Source organism: Cavia porcellus, unplaced genomic scaffold, assembly GCF_034190915.1.
Source record: "Cavia porcellus strain 051 isolate PalLab524CR breed Dunkin Hartley unplaced genomic scaffold, mCavPor4.1 scaffold_20, whole genome shotgun sequence".
Taxonomy (NCBI): Eukaryota; Metazoa; Chordata; class Mammalia; order Rodentia; family Caviidae; genus Cavia; species Cavia porcellus.
Genome location: NW_026947503.1, coordinates 35,837,014 through 35,860,230, shown reverse-complemented (window position 1 = coordinate 35,860,230; position 23,217 = coordinate 35,837,014).

The following is a 23,217-nucleotide window of genomic DNA, read 5'->3' as shown; positions in this document are numbered from 1 at the left end:
TCAGGGAGGATAAGGAGAAGCAGAATGAGAACAAGGGATGAGAGGGAAAGTTTCTCTTCAGTTCTGCCTTTTTTCCTTAGTCATCTTCCTCTCTCCCACATCAAGTTGAACTGTTCTTTGTGTCAGTCTGCTTCCCTGGGTGCTGCCTGCTTGTCCTGCATGCTGCTGGCCCTCTGGTACTGAAGTCTGGCCCGTCTGACATGACCCTGGGCACTGCACAGTGATCCTTGTCCTTTCATGGCTAATGTGAGTCCATCTCATCTGCCAAATCCAAGCAAAAAATCTGTAACACTGAGCCAGGCATATGAGTAGCTGAATAACTATCTCCCTTGTGCCAGCCCTTGGCTTGAACTAAATTATGGTTATGGAAGGAACAGATAATAAGATGTTGAGAAGAAAATAGAATATCAAAATCTAAGTGGAAAAAATAACAATGGAGCAGGTACAGCGTACTTGAGTGGTCAACAGTGTGGGCCTGGGTGAAATTCCTGTGGTTTGCCTTGAACAGCCTGGTACCTCAGAAAAAATACACTAATAATGAAGTCAAACCTCAGTTTTCTCATCAGTTAAGTGGAACTAAAATTACTTGCTGCTGTGAAGACTAAAAAGGGTGTGTAGGCAGATACTCAGCACAAGGGCAGATACTTGGCACAGAGGCAACATGTAAAAATGATAGCTACCATATGTGCCCTGATCAGGTGACCATGTGATACCCCAAATAGTGGCCAGTGCTTTCCTTACCTGTTAGCTTCACTGGGGAAATTCCTGTCTCTTAGGAGAGGATTTTTAGACATTGAGAACCGGTAGAAGAAGAGATTGTGGGTGGAAAACTCCCAAGTTCCTCTTGTAGTGAACCACCCAGGCAGGTGCGCTATGTTCCCTTGGGGCTGAATACCAGGGAAAGTGAGTAAGTCAGGCACCCAAGGTTAGGCAGGCAGGCATGGGACTTGCTGCCGGAATCTGGAGACTGACTTCTGGGCCTGGCTGTGGAGCTGTCTAGCTGTGTAACACAGGACGTTCTTCAGTTCTTCATACCTTAACCTTTCAGGTTTTTCAACTATGATAGAAGTGGGGATCTACTGGAAAATGCCATTGAGCACAAATCAATGCTCTATGGAGATAAAGCTCCCTGAAATGAGGGGCAGCATCTGGGGAGTGACTTTCTGCAGGAAGCAGGGCCTGTGTTCACATGTCCTGTGTAGTTAGGTTTGGCTTGGTTTCCTCCTGCCTGGGTCCTCTATGCATTGCAGGGGCAAGACCTGTGGGTACACTTAGTCTTGGCCGTATGGACTGTGGATATTTAATTTTCCTGGCTATGTTTTTGATCAGTGTTTCCAATTCAAATGCTTGCCCAGTCTCTGTGCATATTTTCTGACCCTGCATCTCTGCTGTGGAACAGAACACCTTTTGAGTAATGATATAGCATGGTCTGAGCATGTAGCAATAGGTTGCTGGGTCTCCCAGTGCATAAGAAACACAGGACAAGGATGCAGGTCCTTCTAAGCAGAGGAACAAATCAGTTGTAAGCAGCCCTGGCTTTTATTCCCTACCACTTCACTTGTAGGATCCAAGTATTGGACCTGTGTGTACTCAATACCAGTTAACATTGTTGGACATCTAATAGGTGCTTCATAAATGTTTGGTGGAGAGTTACCTGAAGGCACTGTGTTTGTAACCTAGTAAACTAATAGGTTCAGTGAGTGACCATATAGTAAAACTGATATTTAGTAGGTACTTAGTAAAGGCCAGGAAATTTTCTGAGTGTGTGCATTAATCCATTTCACTCATAAATCTAAGAGGTCAACGTAAGTATTACTCCAATTTTAACTGGTGAAGGAATGGTGCAGGTACAGCTTATAAGTGAACAAGTTGGGATTTGTGCTTAAGGCATGCTGGATCAGGAGTCTGTGAACTTAAACCCTGTGCTATCAGGATGTCAGGATGAGCTTTGCCTTCCACAATCAACTGAAGCCTGGGAGGTGTTAGGAATTAACACTGAAAGTGACCAGGTCTATTAGAAGAATTCTGAGGCCATGCAATGCTTGGGAAGACTGCTATGTCATTTATCTAGTGGATACCCTTGTTCCCTGGCATGCAGAGAGCCCATGTGTTCATGGTTTCTCATCTGTTCCAGTGCCTTTGAGGCTGCTTGGCTGATATTCCATAGTGGTGATGAAGATGTTTCCTATCTCCCTCCTCCTGGCTTGTTCTCTAGCTGATCTAGCGCCTTTCTGGTGAAGACATTCAAACTTCTCTCCTGGAGATTTGTCACATCAGTGGTAACCCTGCTACAATCCACTGTATATGCTTTTGGGAAGCTGCACCTCCCCCCCCCCCGTGTGTCCAAACTTGAGTTGAACTCCAAGGTGACCCAAGGGATACCTAAGGCATGGTCCTGACACTTCAGTTTCTGATTTACATTGAGAAAGAATACATAAGTCGTTTGTGAGCACAGAACCCAGTGCTAGGTGGCATGGTTCCTGCTGAGTATGAGAAAGAATTGAGACAAGAGCAGTAAAGAAGGAAACATACTAGTAGAAGTTAAAAGACATGTGATCCAGTCCCAGAGAGTCCACTCACTTGCTCTGTCTTTGGGTCACTTACTTTCCCTCTCTGGCCTTCGGTTACCTGAGCTGCAAAACACGTAGATTATCTAACCTGTAGTGCTGATTTCGACTCTAAAATTTAACAATCGTGAGAATTCCTGGGATGAAGAGAGTCTTTAAAGAAGGAGGAACGAAAGAGCTAGTAGGTACATTCTTGAAGTCTCCAGTAATAATCCCTGAGCTTCCCCAGCCCCATCTCTCCTCATCAAGAAGGCATCAACCTCTCTTCCACAGCAGGCTGACCTCAGTGCTCCCTCTGCAAGGCCTCGTGTTTCAGTATTTGCAATTAGTGCTCCTCCTCTCTCTGACACCACCAATCTGAGATCAGCCCATTTCTTTTCCTCTTAATGCGTTCATCTTTCCCTCTGCTGTTTTCTCTTCCTTTCCCACTATCGCTGTATTCTCTTTCCCAGAACTTTCACTCCAGCTCATCTGTCTTGTGGGGGTGCTACTGGTCCTGGTGCTCCCCTTCCAGTGTGTTTGGGGGACAGGTGCTGTTGGGATGCACATACAAGAGAATGAGGTTCTCTCCCTCCCTGGATACAAAGAGAATAATGATCCTGAGCACTTCCCTCCCAGGGCATGATGAGAATCAGTGAGTTAATGCCCATAAAGTATTATAATTACTCCATGGAGTCGTCTGATGGAGTGATGAGGAACTGGGCATCTGGCTCTAATTTACTTAGAGCTGGAGAATTCAGGCAGAAGTAGCAGCTTCATTTTTTTTTTCTTTTTCGTACCAACCACTCACCCCATTGCAGAGCTGAAATTCTAAGCAGAGACCAACATCGCCTAGTGAGATACAAATATGCCAGATTCCTGACTCATGAGATCTATACTTGGAAGGTCCATATGCTATGCTTTTATCCCTTCATCCTCACCACGACTTTAGACAGAAATTGAGAAAGAGATTATGAACCCATGTGACATGATCCTCATGCTTCCACTAATGGACAGTGGGTCTAGGGGGAGAAACTTCATCTTTTTCTAACTGTGTGTTATTTTCTTTCCTCCTTCCCTGCCTTCTATTTTTCATGTATTTGTGGGTGTTGCACCCTGTGATGGACATGACACTGGATTTCTCCTTTGGGATGTCCACCTAGTAGATGAAGGAGGAGCAACTGTTAACCCAGAGCTTGGAACCAGCTTGTCCCACTGAGTTTTGCAGTGCTCCCGCCTCAGACTCTCCACCTTTTTTCTCTCCATCTGGCATCTGACCCTCCCTGTGGCATCTGACCTGCCTTGCAGCTCTCTTTGTTCTGCACTTTTGGCCATGCCATTCCTCCTGTGGATGTCTTTACCCTGCTCACTAGCTGAGACACAGCCTTCGCCTGAACCTTTTTCTCAAAAACTTTCTCACCACTCATCCAATGTGTATCTCACGTTGGTCTCTTAACAAGTATTGACAACTGGGATCCTGCCGACACTAGACCACTTCATTCAGCTGTTCGTTCTGTCCACCCCAGGCTCCCTCAGCTCACTGATGTGCAGATTTCCACTTCAGGTGAACATGCTGCTTTTCCGTGGTGAACTTGGTGGGGAAGATCATGCCCTTTGCTTCAGTGATTCAGTGCCTTGAGGCTGGAAGCAAATTTCTCCACTCTGCCTTTGTTCCTTGCTCAGCAGAGTCCATGACTACCTCTGCTACTGTCTTTCCAGCCATTCCTTCCCTCAAAGACTCTGGATGTGATGCTTCCTTCACAGCTCCTTGAGCTAATGCATGGCTATCCTTTGGAACAGAATCAAGTTAGGACCATAGTACTGATGTGGTTCAGGTCTCCCTCCCCTGGAGTCCAGGTTTTTCAACAACGAACTCAAACATGACATTACTGACTACCCCTGTCCTTCTCTCCTTACACCTTCCATGAGCATCTTGTTTTGTTTCTTTGAAAACATACAAGGCTTGTTTCTGTCATTGGAATATAATTACCTTGAAAGCAGAGACCATGATTATAATAGTATCACAAGAAACCTCAAAAAACATGTGTTGATTAATTGATTTGTTGACATTGCTGGACCATAATCTAATTTCTGTCGTTTGGCATTGAGTCTATTAATGTCTTTTGTGAGGTGAGTAAGCACATAGGTTTTGTGGCCCCAGATTCAGGGTTAGTGGATTATGGTTCTGGGAGGAGGAATTAGTGAGAAAAAGTGTTTGGCAACACCCCAGAGTGTGTGGCTAGCCTTCAGTCACAAACTTTAATTCTGGCATTGTGTAGCTCTGTTCGAAGGAGTGGTCATTTGTTAATGTGAGTGAGCCTTGTGTTCCCGGGACTCGCATTATGTTGAAATATTGAGCACCCTTGTAAACCTAAGCACCTTCTCTTGCTGTCAGGCAGTAATGACTACGAGAGAAAACAACTGCTTTCACTTTGTGTGCATAAATGTTTCTCATTGATCACAGGAATAAATAAGTGACCATAATGAATAAGTTTAGAAAACATTCTTGCTACTTCACAGGAATTGCCCAAATTTACTCTATCTTCTCTCTTTCCTTCATTCCCCTACCCACTTAAGTAGCCTCTATCTGACTCAGGGAACTCAGATAAAAGCTGGATTCTTACTGGCCTCAGTGCCCGATGCTGGGAGGCACACACACAAAATTCAGCCAGAAACATTATGCACACACATTACTTCACCAACAGTGGAAGGTAGGTGGGTCCTCAAAAAGCAAGCCTGTGGATAAGAAAGGATACTGTGACAAAGGTGTCATCACTTCAACATAAGGTTTGCCACTGGATAAACACCTGGCCAGAATAGAAGTTTCCCTGCCACTTTGACAGAGGTCACTTATGCCTTGAGCTGCCTGGCTGCTGGCTTCCCTTCCTCTGGAGTTCTCCACTGGTCCCTTGAATTGGGCAGGACCGCCTGTTCCTACTCCCCTGGGCCCTGCATCCCAGCCTGGGGAGAGGCAGTGGTCTATTCCAGGGGCCCTGAGCCACATCCAGCTTCCTGTCTCTTTTTCTTTTGTTAAAGCCAAATGAAACAATGTAATTAGCTTGTTACAATTAAAGTGACTCGACTGGATAAATTGTAATCACCCAGAATCAAGTCAGGCATCCCTGCAGGTCCCGGACATCGCAGCTGAGCTGCCTCATTTGCATAATTAAAATATACAAATGATAATGGATTTTGTACTCAATTTCCAGCGGCTGTGAATTTTGAGAAACTCTGAAATTAGAATAACAGAGATGAAGCCTGCCTAGAGGTAATGGGGATGACAAGTTTTGACAGTAGGGGTGTTTATAATGCTAGTTTCTCGCTACAAAATAAATAAGTACAAAAAAGATTAGAGAGTGATATTAGTTAATAGTTCCACGGGCATTGGAAAGTGGAGATAGACTATGATTACCTCTGTGAATTTACACTGCCTTTTCTTTATTCTTCTTCTTTTTTTTTTTTTCTGACAAGCTTTCGCCTAACCTTAGGGGATAACTTCCCCCTGATTATGAGAAATTGAGAATGAATTAAATGCATAAGAAGGGTTGTCACAGATCGACTCACCAAAGGAAAAGAAGAGAAATGAAATTAGTCCTGCTGCTTTTGCTTCCAGCTAAGGGTGGATTGAAGGCAAAGTGGGCAGAGTGGGCAGAGATGGCAAGTGAGCAGCGGAGGACTGTGATGGTCAGAAGGGGAAGGGCTCGGTGTAACTGGGAAGGAAGAGGGAAAGAAGGCAGTAAGAGCTCAGGCAGAACTAAATGTGGAGGAAGCTATGGTGCAAAATTACCTAGAAAGTGAGATGTAAGAGTCTTGGAAAGATCTCTCTGCTCAAACTCTACTCTGCAAAGGGGTTGAATTATCCTGGTGGGCACACACTTTGATAAAACATTGTGTTTTCTGCCAAATACCTCAATTTAAAATGCAAATAAGGGCATACTTTTTCTTCTCTTAAACTCCATGAGGGCAGGGACTGGGTCTGTCCTATTTTCCTGGTATTCCCAAACTTAGCAGATTGTAAGTCTTTAAATAAGTGTTTGTAAGGGAGTAAGTGGGAGGATGGGAGAAACTGATGGTAATGTAAGAATATTGGGAATGGATGGGCAAAGATCCTAGGGGCTCAAATCACTATTTTTTTTTTTTTCATTTTTTGCTTAGTGTTAGTGGAGTTTTGGGCTTTGGAGTCCTGCTATTTAGAGGGGCTGCAAGATGCCAAAGTCCATCTTTCTGGGGTCAGCCTGCCTTAACCTGTGATACATATATTACAGTAGAAGCTGGACAGATCCCTTTGCCAGGAACAGACAATGCAGCATTCAAGGCTAGGAGCTGATGAGGACCAGGCTCCCTGCTCTCGGGAAGGAAACATAGAACCCAGGTTCTGGGGTCTCCACTGATGGCCTCAGCATGGAGGCTGTGCAATGGGGCAGGATGGAAGCTGCCTGTCAGGAAAATAGGGGTGACTCTGGTGACAGTACTTTTCCACTTCACTGAAGGGAGTGTGAAGGGTGGGTCATTGACCAAGTCAGCTCACCATGTGGTCACAGTCTTCAGCAAATAAATGCAGTGGAGAATCTGGGAGGTTGGTAGTTTTGTCTAAAGCTGGGCACAAGTGGGGTGTGCAAGGGAGTCAGCTCTTCTGACATGGGTCTTTGGGGATTGTCATTTTCAACAGTTCATGAACTGAATGTCTGTCCTAGCCAAAAATGTGAACCTTCTGAGCTGGGAAAGAGAGAAAATATGTCAGGTTTTTGAGGAGTTTTTGTCACACTGATCTTCCAGCCAGAGAGAACGTAGCAAGCCGTATCTTCTCGTTAGGGTCCTGAGAATAAGGGATCTCCCAGTGCTAGCTCCTGAGGAATGGTGGCGTGACATGTAAGGAGGCCCTCGGAGGAAGTGTACCTCTGCACAAGACCTTGAACAGGGCTGGTGACCACAAATTTCAGATAATGATAAGAAAGAAAGCCAGCCATATCCTTGTGGGCCAGAAAGAATGGCGGAGATCTTCAGAGTGCTTCAGGCCTGCTGAGAACATCATTGTCCTATGTAATCAGACATGGCATGGTAGGCTATCCATTGGTTCATCATCTTCCAAAAAAGGGCATTTAATGGGCTCCAATTCAAAGGTTCCAAAACTCTGGAATCAATCTCATTCCCAATATTGTCTTGATCAGTCACTGGGAATTTTTCTTGTTCATCGTTCCTTAAAACATTAGCAATATTGCCTTCTGCCTTGTCATGGTATTTATACTTTTCATAGTGGTTTGAGTAATCTAGACCACATGTTTCTTCTTTTAAATTCGAGAGGCACAGGTGGTCAAATTCCTCTTCCTGCATTATAACATCATGTCTGTTTTCATGCCTCTTATGGCTGGCAGCCATGGTCTCAGCCTTTAGGTTTCTAGATCTCATCATTTGGGAAGTCTCAGGCATCTTCTCACTTCTCTGCAGCCCATTTAAATGTTTCTTTGATCTTCCCAGCAGTGCACAGGATATTTTACAATGGCAGAGAAGTTGGCTTTTAAGACAGGAATGGCAAAACCCTTGAAATCTTCTCTTGGGAACAAGAAGCCCCTCACTTAGTCTGCAGAAGAACTACCATGCTCCACAGGGCAGGTCAGATTCCAGATCACACAATGGAGAGGAAGGCTGATCTTCAATATGATGGAATTGGCCACTGTGTTGGAGGCATGTCATTACCACGCCAGGGAGAGGGGCTGGCTATTTCTTCCACAATATGAAAGAGAGAAGGCTTGTTAAGAAAGTGTTAGGTGGACAGCTCCCATGTGTGTGCACTGAGAGAAGTTGGGATGGTACCCACTCTCCTCTCATTTAGTCTGGAGAGAGTAATACTACATCAGTATAATAGTACAAAACGTAAGTGCTTTGTGGGTCAGGATTGCGTCTATTTTACTATCATATTCCTAACCCCTAGCATAGTATTTTTAATATGTAATTGGTACTTAATAGTATTTTTGGAATAAATTAATGAGTGAACAGGTGCATTTTTTAAAAGTCAAGGTAGATTATGTAACATTATAAAAAAGAATAATTATTCCTAGGTTTAAATAAATCTATCAGTTGATATGAATCATGTTTTAGGTTGACTCGGCTCTTGTTTCCTGAGTTGATCCCTTCATTCTTTCCTGCCGGGTTTTGTTTCTAGTCCTGATTTCTTACAGTGATCAACTTCCCGATTCCCTCAGTTATGCTTGCCATATATTTTCCTCATTGCATGGTCACTACCTTGGCCCAGGCCACCATTTTCTGGTACTGGGATTACTGCCTCAGTGGATTCCCCAGGTTCAGCCTTTGCCCCTCCTGTCATTTTCCACATTGAGGCTCCACTGATGTCCCTAAAACTTGACCACATCCCTCCCTTGGCCAAACCTTTTTCACACTGAAAGGTCATGCTCACCTCTCCAGCTCTCACTGCCCTGCCCCCGGCCCACTTTGATTCTTCCCTGGCCTGGACCCAGGCTCTCCTTCCACTCCATGCCTAGTCCGCACCAGTGTGTCTCCTTGATTCCTGCCCAGAGTAACATTCAGGCCTTCTCTGGGTTTACTTCTCCCTCTAGATTTCATCTCTTGTTCTGTGTTTCTGCTGCATTCTGAACTTCCTTTTGCTGTGCTGGGATCACATATTTTAATCTGCTGTTTCTCCTCCATAGAACTGGAGATGTCAGGAGGCAGGAGTGGCTGTGCAACTTCAGCTCTGAGAACAGTACTTGACAGAGTGATGTTCAAGATAGGCCTTATTGCTGAAAGAATGAGCATTGGCAGTAATGGTTAGAATTGTGAGCTTGCTAAAATAAAAAGTGAATGGGGAGAGGAGGAAGATCTTGAAGAATGTATATACCCAGGGCTAGAAAGAAAAAGAAACCCTCGAGGAAAGCACCTTTTGAGAAGCTGAAACTAGCACAATTCTGAGTAACTGACTCCCAGGGAGGGCTAGACAGGGCTGTGACCCTTGGCAGGGCTGTCCCTCCTGGCAGTGCTGGGCTCCCACACAAGGAATGTGGTCCTTCCTCCCTCTCAGACCATTTTGGGTTGGAGGCTTGCCCAAGTGTCCTTGATTAGGAAGACCAGACCAGCTGTCCCCTTCCCATTTGGACAATCCAAGGGAAGGAGGAGCAGACACTGGGGAGGAGTGGACACTTGGGAGTTTCCTTGGAGCAGATGAATGTCATTAGGGCTGCTCATGAGTCTCCTTACTTGTGGATCTGGGAAGAGGATGCTCTTCTCCCGAACAGTCCCTGTCTCTGAGTCTCTGATCCTAGAGGCAATGACCATCTGCCCTGTATGAGGGACCTCTGAGCAGCCAATTTGAGCCCTTGTCTGTGGGAGAATTAATTTTTAATGGGCTTTATTGCATGGTGGATAAATCAGTTAGGGAGAGACAAGCTGGCAATGCCTAATGAATATTGATTGGGCCATTTGAAAAGGAAGCTTTGCCAAAAGGGGACAGTTACCCAGCAGAGTCAAGATCAGAGATACCCATTGGCTGAGGGGACCATAACCACTTGTCCTAGTGGCTGAGAAATTTTTCCAGATTGTTGGCCACTGATGGTAGAAGTTTTGCCACTTTCAATTGAAGGGCCAAAGTACTTACACACTTCTGAAACAGGATAAGTAATCTATTTTTAATATCTAGTTCCTTAGTATAGGGCAGCTTTGTAGTTATTTCCCAAAGAACATGAGAGAGAAGGGAAGAACTGAGACAGAGATCCTGGGCATTTTCCTTGGGATGGCTGTGTCTGGGGATTCAAAAGAGCATCTCAAACACAGATACACACTTTGGGGAGAATGTGTTGTAGTGTCACACATAGGAGTCAGGGAAAGTCTTGGAATCATATTGCACATTTTGCAATAACTAATTTTACTTAAGGACTTGATGAAAATGTTATTTATTAAAAATATTTTCATGAGCGATAATGCAGAATTGACATTTGTGAAGGAAGATCTTCTTGTGTTCCCTCTCTCCTTTTTTCTGCTGTAAGGGAGACCTCATATTCAGTGATGGAGAGAGAATTGCTTTCAGGGTACAAAATGTCTGGGTGCAAGTTTTGATTGAATAATGACAGCAGTGAACAAATCATTCAATATCCTACTACAGAGTACAGAACATATTCAAAGATACAATTCAATAACCTCCAAGAAAACTTCTAATTTAATATGCCATAGTTAGTTAATCATTAAGGAGGTATATTATATTTAATATGGCATTGGGTTGTAACTTATTTTTTGCATGGGTCATAGTTCTAAATATGTATACTACCTCTCCTTAGAAAGTGTTATGCCTTTTCAGTGATGCAGTCCTAACGCAAACCTTATGAGAAAGGCCTCTTGGAGTAACACTTTCAAGGCCGGTCTGCAAAATGTTTATTTCATCATTAACAGCCTCATCTCCTAACACACTCTGTGCTCAGGATATGTGGGAGAGGAGAGCATCACGTGATCAGGAAAGGCCAGACAGGTGCAGCCTGGGGCACAGCGGTGGAGTAGTAGGCATTTTAAGATCTCTTCTTTCACCTGATTTTTAACTTGTTTGCCTTTTCTAGTTCAAGATTCTTTTAATACTATTAGATGAATGATATTCTTCACAGACCAAGATTTGGCAATGTAGTCCCAGGGAAATCATTTTACCCGTAATTCACACTCTGGGCCTAGGCTTATATGCCCCCTCAATGCAAAACCCAATTGGAGCAGGTATTCCAACCAGCTAGAGCCTGTCAGAATCCTATGGCAGGGGAGACATTTCCTTCCTTCTCCTAATGACATGCCATTATTTGCAAAGAAAGTATAATCTCTCAAACCAGGGGAGTGGTTATTTTCAGGGGAAATGAGAAACAACCTATCTGAGATGGTTAGTTGCACGTACCAATTTCCCTGGACCCTAAAATGTACAGATTTTGCTTAAACATGATTTCCAGATGTGTCAGTGAAGGTAGTTCTGGATGAGACCAATGTTTGTGTTTTTACACTAAGCAAAGCAGATTTCACTTTCCAATGGGAGTGGACTTCATTTAAATCATTGATGATCTGAACAAGGGAAGAAGGGCAGTTTGCTTTCTGTACTGAATTGCTAGAGCTGGGATACTGGTCTTCTACTCTTGGGTGAAACTTACACCATCAGTGCTCTTGTTCTCAGAACTTTGAGCATGTATTTTAACTACAGCACGAGGGTGTCTAGCCTGTACTTGTCAAACCACCAGACTTTTTGGCTTCCATAATATATAAGCAGGCAGTTGTGAGTTTGATCCCTGGTACCGATAAAAATGAAAAAGACCAATATATATATATATATATATATATATATATATATATATATATGCCCATGACTCACTCACTCATTCTATCTATCTATCTATCTATCTATCTATCTATCTATCTATCTATCATCAATCATCCACTTATTCATCTATCTTCATAATCTCTTATTGGTTCTCTTTCTCTGGAGAACACTGACTAATACACCTATTGGACAGGCGAGTCAACTGGAAAACTGGCAAGAACTCTTCTTGCATTTCAAGTGATACTGCTGGTGTGAAACTTCTGTGAACAAATTCATTTCTCTTGAATTTATAGGAATGATAGCTGGAGTTAGAGGCAGCTTTAGGGGATTATCTAGGCTAACCTTATGAATGTAGAAGCAGGTCCAGAGGGGTTAAGTCTTGCCAAGATTTTAAAGCTAGTTAGTGACAGAACCAAGAATATTATGTATGTTATAACAGCTGTGCCTACTGTAGGCTCCTGGAGGTAGATATCACACATTCTCCTATATCCTATAACCTGTAGCATAGTTGCAAGTTTACTGTGAATGCCCATGAAAATTAAGCCAAGCTGTAGCAGGGTGTCTCAAACTTAAGTAGACACGAGAATCACCTTGATTAACACACAGATTGCTGGGCCCTGCCTTCAGAGTTTCTAGTCCATTTGGACCAGTGGTAGTGGATGTTATAGAGACAAGCACCAAAACTGTAACCTCAAACCCCTTAAATATGACAAAGTGCCAAAACTTCAATTAACCCTGAGTACTGAAGTTTTAATTGAAAAATCATACCTTAACATCTTTTGTCTTAAAACTAAAACATAATATGCATGTCATAGGTTTACCACCACTGATCTAGACCCTGAGAATCTGCATTGTCAACAGACCCCAAGGTAATGCTTAGGCTGCTGATCCATGAACCACACTTTGAGAACCACTGAGTTAGGTGTTTTAAAGACCTATCCATTTCTCATATAATTTAAAGCACAGCATTCCCAGGAAGCCTTCTTTATTAGACATTAAGTGGCTACGTGAGAAATCCCAGACTTAAAAGATACTATTTTAAAAGTATTTAAAGTGAATAATTACCTTCAGGGTGGTCTAGGTAGAAAGATTAAATAAATTAAGTTGAGTCAATAGGAGTTTAAGCATCATTTGTTAAAGCAGTACTATTAGTTTTTCTTTTCCTAGTGGAAATTCTCTTCTTGTCACATAATCCTAATTAATTATTGTATAAAGACCTGAAAACTTAAATGCACAAGGGAGTAATAATCTTATGTTTCATTAACCAGCAGCTTTGAAAGCCAGAACCAAGTGTGTAGAAAGAGCAGAAACAAGTGTGCAGAACAAGTCCCTTCCCAGCGGCCTGAGGTCCACCCTGTGCTTCCTTTTGTCACTAAGTGCGTTAATGTGAATGCAGATTTGGGCTCTTAAATATACTGTGTCTGCTCAACATAATCTTATTGGAGTTAGCCAATCAATAAGAATTTCAGGAGTATTTATCATTGATTTTGCAATATGCTTTGTAATTACTGAATCAATGTAAAATTCTCAACTCATTAGGAGATTAGGTTTTTTAATCATTTATATTAATGTGTTTAACCAAAGGCATTGGAGCTTCTTCTTTTTTTAATCACTGATTTAATCGCCTACATTAAAAATGAACAAATGTGATGGACTAAAATTTCATGCTATTTACTTTTCAAAGAGTAGTTAGCCTATACCTTGCCTTTGATTGGACCTCCAGATTTGTTGCTTTGTAGATTCAACCATGATATGGAACCAAATGGGAATATTCATTCTAGTGATCTGACGTAAAAATGGAAAGGGATTAACCTTATTAATATTGGCTGTTTTATCAGTTTATTATTGGCAGTTTTGAATTTTATATCTCATTAGTTTATTTCTAATGGCTTCTCACTGAAACAGATCAGCACTTGGTCATTTAAGAGAAGTATACAAGTAGGCACTGAACATAAACTTGAAACTTTTTCCTTATCGAACTTCTGACACCAAATGTGTAAGTTTTCCATACCAAGCAATTCAATTCCCTATGGACACCAACTGGTTGATAACCAAAATTTAATTCAATTTTGTCAACCTCATGGTCAAATTCAACAGAAGTCTGAGTTCTCTGAGCACCCAATTATTTGCAACTGGCCTCTGATATAAAGGAAGTTCTGAATTGCTCTCTATGGGGTTAGAGTCTTGAAGTTCAGTTCTATGATGCTTAGAATATGTGTTTTTTTTGTTGTTGTTGTTCTGTCTTTTGTTTTCCTGCGGATCAAGATTGCATCTTCTTGGCTATTATCCCTGGTGTAGATGATAATAACAATGATCCCTTCCATTCTATTGAGTTTAAGAGTTTTCACAAGGCCAGTAAATACATACTGTATTTTATGTTCACATTAGCCCTGCAAGATGGGTCAATGCCCACAGTCCATTTTAGACACAAAGACAGGTAAAGCTTATAGAAGTTAAGTTGATTGCTAGGCATAAGTAAACAATTGCAAACCTATTTCTCTTCCCAATGCATGATCCTGCCTTCCTGGAGAGAGTGATCAGACACAGAGTCAAGACACAGGTTTGATATCCACTCTGTCTTCATTTCTTTGGGGGTCATAGCTCACCTTCACTGAGTCTCAATCCCCATCATAGGGAAATGAAAGGGCGATTTTTGGTCTTCTGTCTGTGAATGAACTATGGATCAAAAGATGGAAAGTGGTTTTCTCCCTTTGGCTTCTAGCCCATTTGTAGCCTAGGATTACAGTGACCATTGGAATTTGGGGTGGCTACCTGGTTTGTGGGAGATGCTATGAATCTGTGAGAAGTGATGGGGAAAGTGAGGGCTCTAGTGTTTCTCTGGACAAAGCCTTGATGCTGTTTGTAGCGGATCCAGCTGCTTTGCCTTTGGGAGCCTTCCTCCCATTCTAATGGGCTTGCCTATGGTTCTCAGTGACCCATGTGTTTTCTGGGACACTTTTATTAGGCTTTGAAATGCCACCTTACCATTTATGGGCTAGATTCCATCCCAGAACTTGCCTTGGTTGGGTGAATAAAGAAAGACATTCAGCTAGAGGAACACATGACTAACTAGGTGTTAATATGTTATCCTTTCCAGCTAGGTTGCATGGATAAAACTTAAGCTAAAAGGATTGAAATTATGAAATTTAATTGTTGTATTTTAGTCCCCTGATTGAGGATGCACATCAGATGACTGCTGGACCCTGCTGCTCCACTGCAACGAGGAGCACATTGGCTGCCACTTTAGGATTCCTGTTAATAAATCAGAGTTCTCTGCCACAGCTGTTTGGCATATTGTTCTTGTACCAGTAACACACTTGCCAAATTGTCAGTGTACTGGGCTGGGGTAATACTGGGGCTGATGTAATTAACCCCTCAATCTACCTTACCCTGGAGTTCACTCAGAGAGACTTGGCTTAAGGTGGCCCCTATTCCAGGGTGGGGGGCTATTGGCCTGGCCACCCCCAACAAGGAGGATGGATTAATCGGGAAAAGATGGTTGACAGGTGAGAGAGAACAGCTGCTTCCAAGGATGGCAGTGAGAGATGGTACAAATTTTCTTGCTTTAAATGAGCAGCAGGGGAATGGAAGTAGCAATGGATGTTTTGGGAACTTTCAACTCTTTCTTCTATGCTATTCAGTTCATTTTGCCCCACAATAGCTTTCTGGATTATTAAAAGGTAACATAAATAGGAACAAAAGGTGGTATGATGCCACCATCACAAAGAATTCCACATTTGTCTATGATTTCAGAGCTCCAATTCACCTGCATACTATTTCAGGTTTTCTCATTATTTTATACTTTTTCTTGAGACCAGAGACTGGTCCAGGAGACTGGTTGAGGTCCATGCTCCTCACTCAGCACTGTGCTGCTGCTCTTTCTAGGGATACTTGAAGGCAGGGCTAGCGTTGTTGGCCTTAGGCACAAAGGGATAGTAAGAAAGCCTTTTGGAGAATCACAAGCCATATATGATTCTGTGATTCACATGAGATCATGTAAATGTTGGCAGCAGTGCTGAGAGTCTGACTGGCTGGCATCTTTCCTTCCTGGTAAGCTTTTGACTTAGGGTTACATTTGGCTGTGAGGTCACAGTGGCTGTTGGGTGACAGACCATTGCTTTTACTTTCTAGGCCATAGGTGTCAACAGACACAGAAAGAGATTCTAGTCCACTATTCCCATTGTTTGAGAGGAAAAGGAAGACGGTGACTTCCCTTCCCTTTTCTAAGGCTGGTGCTGTCTTTTGGATTGTAGCTATTATAGAGATCAGTTCAAGATCACAAAGAAAAGTCCAAGGCTCACATTAAAGAGTCAGGTGTGTCATTTAAATTAAGTAACAGCAAGTGAACATAGATTTTTGGCCTATGACAATCACGATTTCATATGGTTCAACCAGACTTCCCAAGAAGACAAGCAATAAAAATTAAAATTCCAAAGAATTATTGAAAAGCTACCATAAAGCACTTATTATCTAGCAAATTTCTTAGTTTAAGGGAAATGGCAAAGTTGTGCTTAGATTTGTACTCCAATATACTAAAAATCACTTTTTTTTGGTCTTTTTCCTTTTTATTGGTACCGGGTATCGAACTCATGACTGCCTGCTTGCAAGGCAGGCGCTTATGCCACTGAACTAAATCCCCAGCCCCTCTAAAATCACTTATGATGGCATCTGACACAAGTAGGTGTTCCATATCTTGAATAAATGAATGGTTCATTTCTGGTTAGCTGTTGACTCAGGATTACATTTGGCAGTCTATGGCAGAATCTGACCTTAGTAACCTAGGCACTTTAATTTTCTCCCATGAAAAATAGAGCTGGAACTCATTGTCCAGGGCTATTCAAGCAAATTATCAGGGGTCAGACTATTCTCACTGTCATCTTTGACATGTGGCCTTTGTGCCCATAAGGCATTCACCTCAAGAGATCAGATCCTAGTTCTAGGGAGAATTTTTTTTTTTTTTTTTAATTTAAGGAGAAAAAGAAAAAAACAGAAAAAGGGTACAAGTAATACAAAATTTAAAAAATAAACAGTAAAAAATCACTAGTTAATAGATTACATGCTCTCATCTTAGAAATAGTTGTTCAAGTTACAAAATTGAAGCATATAAAGTGGGCTTTCAAACAGTGAGAGTGCAAACAGTTTTGTTCATTGATCCAAAAAAACTCAGTAATGTGGTTATCTATCTTATACACTTAAACATATATGCAGTTATAACCTTTAGAGCACTTTCTTTTCTTTTATACATTGACAATTACACATTTTGGGTTTTATTACTTAGGGAGAGATTTTTTTTTTTGGTCTTTTTCTTTTTTATTGGTACCAGGGATCGAACTCACGACTGCCTGTTTGCAAGGCAGGTGCTTATGCCGCTGAGCTAAATCCCCAGTCCAGGGAGAGATTTTTATAAATGACAAAAGGCACTGTGTGTTGGGAGAGTCTTCAGGTTTTTTGATTGGGAAAAAAATAGGTTTCCTGGGTGCCTTATTCACTACTCATCTGCTTGCAACTCATTGGTCAGAAGTGAGTCACCTGACCACTTACAGCGGCAAGGGAGTCTGATACAGCGTTTGTCGGTCATAACCACTCCTCTTATAATTTCCCCCCCTAGTTGTTTTTAAGTGCAAAATTATTATTTGAATAGATACAAGTAGAAGCTCTAATTTGAAAGTCTCTGAGTGCAGATATTTTTATGCATGCGTTTGTGTTATTCCTCCTGCAAATAGTCATGAAACATTTTATGTTTATAAGTACTTAACTTTTTTGACTGATTTGACCCTGATGGCATTCCAGTAAAATAGGTCCTGATTTTACACACAAGAAAGTCAAGATGGAGAGGGATGAAGACCAGTGAGTTGGGCATATCCTACCCTCATTCCAACAACTGGCATGTGCGATCGACAGAACACAATGGTTTAGGTGAGTTGTCTCTTTGGAGGTGAGATGTGGCCCAAATGTCACTGCCTTGGGCCACCTCTCTTGTGGGTGCTGACAAGAGAGAATGGAAGGTTTTTGTCTTATGGTGTGATTATTTCAACCAAGACTTAAACCCCTGGAAGGTGAGGAGGGGTTGTTGCATGTTCTAATCCCACCTGACACTCTTGATTATTTGTGATGATCTTGTCATGCTTGGTCACCTCTGGTGAGGGGGTGGCTCTGGGAGTGGGGAAAAGCCATTAGAGACCTAACAGGGCACAGAGCAGTGGGAGGTGATGGACTGGCCGCCAGACGACCTCAACACAAACATTTATCCTATCGATTGACCTTTTGGAGAGAGAAATGGGTGCCTGGTTGTTGCTAGGTTGGTAAGGCTGGGTTGTAATGAGAGTGACTCCTAATCAAGACAGATTCTGTTCAGGCTTCACCTCCTCTGCTCCATCTTGGAACCCACGAGGATACTCTGAGAGGACTATTTCACAGTGTGGCTGTGCAGCAACAGCCTCTGGCCTGATGAGCTTAATCTGTGAGGGGCTTTTGAGAGAGACAGGTCAAGTTAGGTTTTTTTTTTTTTAGCCTTTTTTCACAGCTGTTGTTCTCGGACATTCTTACACTACTTCCTTGTCCTGGGACTCTGGGGATCTGACCACCCTGGGTGGTGTGGTGGTAGTAAAATACTCCCTCCCTGCTCCCCCCAGATGCCTGCTGCTCTCATCTCAGCGAGAGACACACAAAACTTGCCTCTAGCAAGCCACTAAGGCTGCTCATGACTCTCTGAGGGCCACTGATCTCCTCTGAAAAGGGGACGAGGTCTTACCTTGTGGTTTTATAAAATTACTTTAGGAACAATCTTAACTGTTTTTGTTAGATGAAGATCTAAAAGAAAAATTAAACATCAATGCATTGTCCATCTGTGAGGAATTTCTTCATACCAAGAAAGACCTCACAATTTCAAGACTCCATTTACTTTTGAGTTGAAAATACAATTAATATAAAATGATAGTATCTTAATGAGAAAAAACTGGAGGCTACTCAGAAGTACAGATCCTGAATAAAATTACCTAGGACACTTGGAATCATAATAGCAGGAAGTATTTCAGCACTTTCCAGCCCAGCCCTTCCAGTGATACTGTAAAACTAGTGGGTGTGAACATAGATGTAAATACTCACCAAGAACTTACAGCCTCATCGTGGTTTATGAACACAAGACAATAAACCCCTCTCCTACTTTCTACTCACACCAAGGTAGATGACTAAGGTAGAGTCACATTCTGTTTTTGGGACAGGTTGAGAGGAGAAACTTCTAGAAGAGTTGTTTCTTAAGAGGAAAAATCAGATCGAGGAGAAAAATGGCGGCTTGCTAGGGGACTGGGTGCAGAGTCTCTGCAGAGAAATCAGATTAGATGCTAGAATATGACAACATGGAGAGGGCCAGATGAATGGATAACGATTCTTATTAACCAAGGTGGTAACCAAAGGGAAAAATAAAACTAGGAAGAGGAAGGAAAAGCGCAGATGGAGAGCTGAAGCCCGCTGTACTCACTGAGCCCTGTTCTGTGCTGTACTAGGTGCACCCAGAGGATTTAAGATCGTACTGAGACCGTGGCTGCCGATAACAGGAGTCTGCGAATCCTGCACCCTTAACGCGACACAGTGAGCAGTGGATCCAAGGAGAAAAGCTGTATTGGCTCTTGGCAACTGCTGGAAATTGAGACCTGGGACCCTGTGAAGCAGCCAAAGCCACCTGGCTGTGCCGGAGGAGATTGCAAGAAGCTCTGGAGCTCCAAAGCCAGACACCGTGCAATTTTCTGACTGATCCCTGCTGTGCTGGGAACCCAGTGAATACAAGTGGCGCAGTGTGCAGTGGACCCAAGAGGAAGATCTGCACTGAGTCCTGGTGAATACTAGGGACTGGGTCCTGCAGCTACTGTCACTGGCTGGAGGACATCTTGGAATTGGGCAGAGCCCACCACCATGGCGGCATCAGTGACACAGAGAGGATTGGTGGAGGACATCTTGGAGTTGGGCAGAGCCTGCACCTCGGTGACATCAGATAGTCGCCCCTGGCACAGAGAGGTCTGGTAGAGGACAGCTGGGATTTGGGCAGAGCCCTGCACTGCAGTGACATCAGTCAGCCACTCTGGCACAGAGGGAACTGGCAGGGTCTGCTGGAGCTGAACCACGCCTCTGGTTGGGGCCCAGTAAGCAGATACAAAATAGTTGTGACTCTGTGAGGTCCACAAGGTACAGCTTAACTTGTGGATTGACTGGCACAGAGGCTGGAAGCTAGCCTGAACCATCCCTGCTTTCCTGCCTACCTCAGATAACAGCAAATTGGGAAGGGCAGCAAATAATACAGTCAGCTCGCTTCGAAAAGACCCTAAGCAATACGGAGAGGGCCAGAGACCCCCAGGACACACCAGTCTGAAAGAAATCAGAAACATGACAAGAGATAGAAATAAAAAAAATCTCCAGCTGCCAAACCTGGGAAAATAAGCCCAGGAGAAGTAAACACAGAAGAGAACAAGCACAGTAACCATCCAATACTAGACACAGCATCAGTCAAAGAAATACCTTCATGACCTCATAGACGAATTTCAAACTGTATGTCTGATCCAAATGAGGCAAGATATAAAGAGATTAATTAAAGAAATGAGAAGCCCCGCCCAAGAGAACACGGAAGAATGGAGGAAATCAGAAAAGAAAGAGAAACCTCTGATGAAGAATTTAAACATAACCTAGAATACATGAAACAGATCCAAAGAGATTACCAGGAAACTAAAAACTCCATTGAAAACTGGCAAAATGCCTTGACAGAAACTAAAGTTAGCCTTTTGAAACTTGAAGAGAGATATATGATATATGATTGTGAAAGAAAAACCTCTTAAAAATAATGAGGAACCAGAAAGAAACAATTCAAAGGCTAGAAGATGACAAAAGGATACATAACTTAAGAATAAAGCACATGAGTGAGGAAGCAAAAGTAACCAAATATGAAATACAAAGAATATTCACAGATATACTAAAGGAAAACTTCCCAAGCATAGGAAAAAGAAATGATATCCAGATAAATGATGCATACAGAACTCCAGCCACCTACAGCCAAAACAGATCTACACCCAGACATATAATAATCAAAATTCCGGAAATCCACCAAAAGAACAGAATACTAAAAGCAGAAGGGAAAAGAAGCAGATAACCTACAATGGGAAAATTATCAATATAACAACAGACTTATCAACACAAACTCTCAAGTTGAGAAGGGCCTGGGGGGAAATACTCCTAGCCCTGAAAGAAAATAATTTGCAACCAAGACTGACATACCCAGAAAAACTCTCTCTCAAAATTAATGGAGAAATAAGATGTTTCCAAGACAAGGAGGAACTGTGGGAGTTCATGGCCATCAACCCAACCCTACAGAGAGTGCTGAAGGACATTCCAGAGAGAGGAAGGGATACCAGGATTCCAGCAACAGTGGCAGAGAGGCCTCAATGTACGGGGCAGACAGTGGAATGAGGGAGTAAGGTGAACAAATTATAGCAGTAAAGTGGAGTAGCAGACATGAGGCAGTGACAGTAAGCTATAATCTTTAGTATAGTTGGCTTTGATACACTATAAAGAAAAGGCAGAGGTCACTGTTAATAGTGTATCAGAATTTAAAAGTCACAGTAGTCTTATCGCTCTGTTTAGTTTGAATTTATTTTGTTCTGGTCTGTCCACTCATATCAGATTTGAGGACATAGACATCTGACCCCAAAATAGCAGTTTATACCATGGTAACTATCCTTAATTTCCTATTAACTTAAACTGAAACCTTGTATTACTTACATTGTCTTATTTGATCTTATTTGAATCTGACTTGACAGACCGCGGTTTTGCCTTGGCTGATTTTATTTAAATTTGGTATGCTTGATAGTATCAACTCTAAAAGTAGAGGCCACTACTCTGAAGATGACAAGATGTAAAAGATATTCATACCAGTTTTGATTATTAACAGCTCTCAAGACCTACAATGTTTTCAAAGTTGTGTTTTTATAAAAATAGCTATGTAATACTATGCCTAACTATATTAAGCCTGATGATGTGGATAAGTCTATTGAAAATAATCAGAGAAAGCATAGTAACTACAGTAGATCACCTAATATTGTGGTCTTATGTGTCTTTTTCATTGCATGTTTTTCTAGGAATTTGTTTTGCTGTCTTGTTATGATTTGTTTTTCCCTATAATACAGAGAGGATAGATATATATGTAGAAATTCACACATGGGAAGAATTTTTTAAACTATTTACAGGAACATTATATAATGCAAGATGTAATGAACAGATACTCTGAAGAAGAAGAGGCACTAAGAAACCCAATGCTAATTCTGTAACATTATGATATAAAATCTAGCAATACTATTATTCACTGTTCAGAGTGATATTAGTCTAGTCTCTTAAGTTCAATTTCAGCATATGTAAAGATAAGGACAGCTACTATGAAGAGAATGAGAGACACTATGGTAGTCATTATTGTCTTCCTCAATGTCAGATCTTGAAGACCTAAAAAACCTTCATCATCCTGTAATGATTTGATTAGTTCTATAACATGCAGTATGTATTTAATGTATGTGAAGATGGGAACAAGTATTTGGATGAAAATTAGAGACAATTAGATAAACAGTGAAGATCTCCAATGGACTTGCTTTGAAATCAATATTTTTAAAAATTGTTTCTTTTTGAACTGTTTGGTTGTTTTGATATGTTTAATCTTACCCTCTTTAAGATAAAAAACAAGTGTGTAGGACTGATAACCATATTACTAAGTTTTTGTTAGATCATTGAGCAGAACTGTTGGCAGTGTCACTATTTGAGTGTCACTTGACATACTTTAATTTTGTAACCTGAACAACTATTTCTAAGATGACAATATGTAACTTATCAACTGGTGATTTCTTACCATTTATTTTTCTGTAATTCTGTATTATTTCTAGCTTTTTTTCTCCATGTATTTTTTTGTGCATTTCTTTCTCTTAAATAAATAAAGAGGAGAAATCATTATGTCCCAGCCTCCTACTGCAGAGGTAGGGCAGGAGAAAGAACTTCTTCTTGACAGTCACTGGAAATGGAAGATATCTCCCTGTTTGAAATAATAAATGAGGTGATAAGGGGCTGGGGGTGTAGCTCATCAGCATAAGTACCTGCCTGGCAAGCGCCAGGTTGTGAATTCGATTTCTGGTACCAATAAAAATAAAAATAAAAAGGATGAATAGAAAAACTTGAACTGACTTACTTAGTTCACAGTACAACAGAATACCAAAGACTAAATAGCTTCAATAATGAGCATTTATTTCTTTTTTACGTTTCCGGGGGCTGGAATCTCCAAGATTGAGGCAATGGTGGATATACTTTCTACTGAGAGCATTCTGATTGGTTTTCAGATAGCTTCCTTTCTTGTATTTGAAGAAG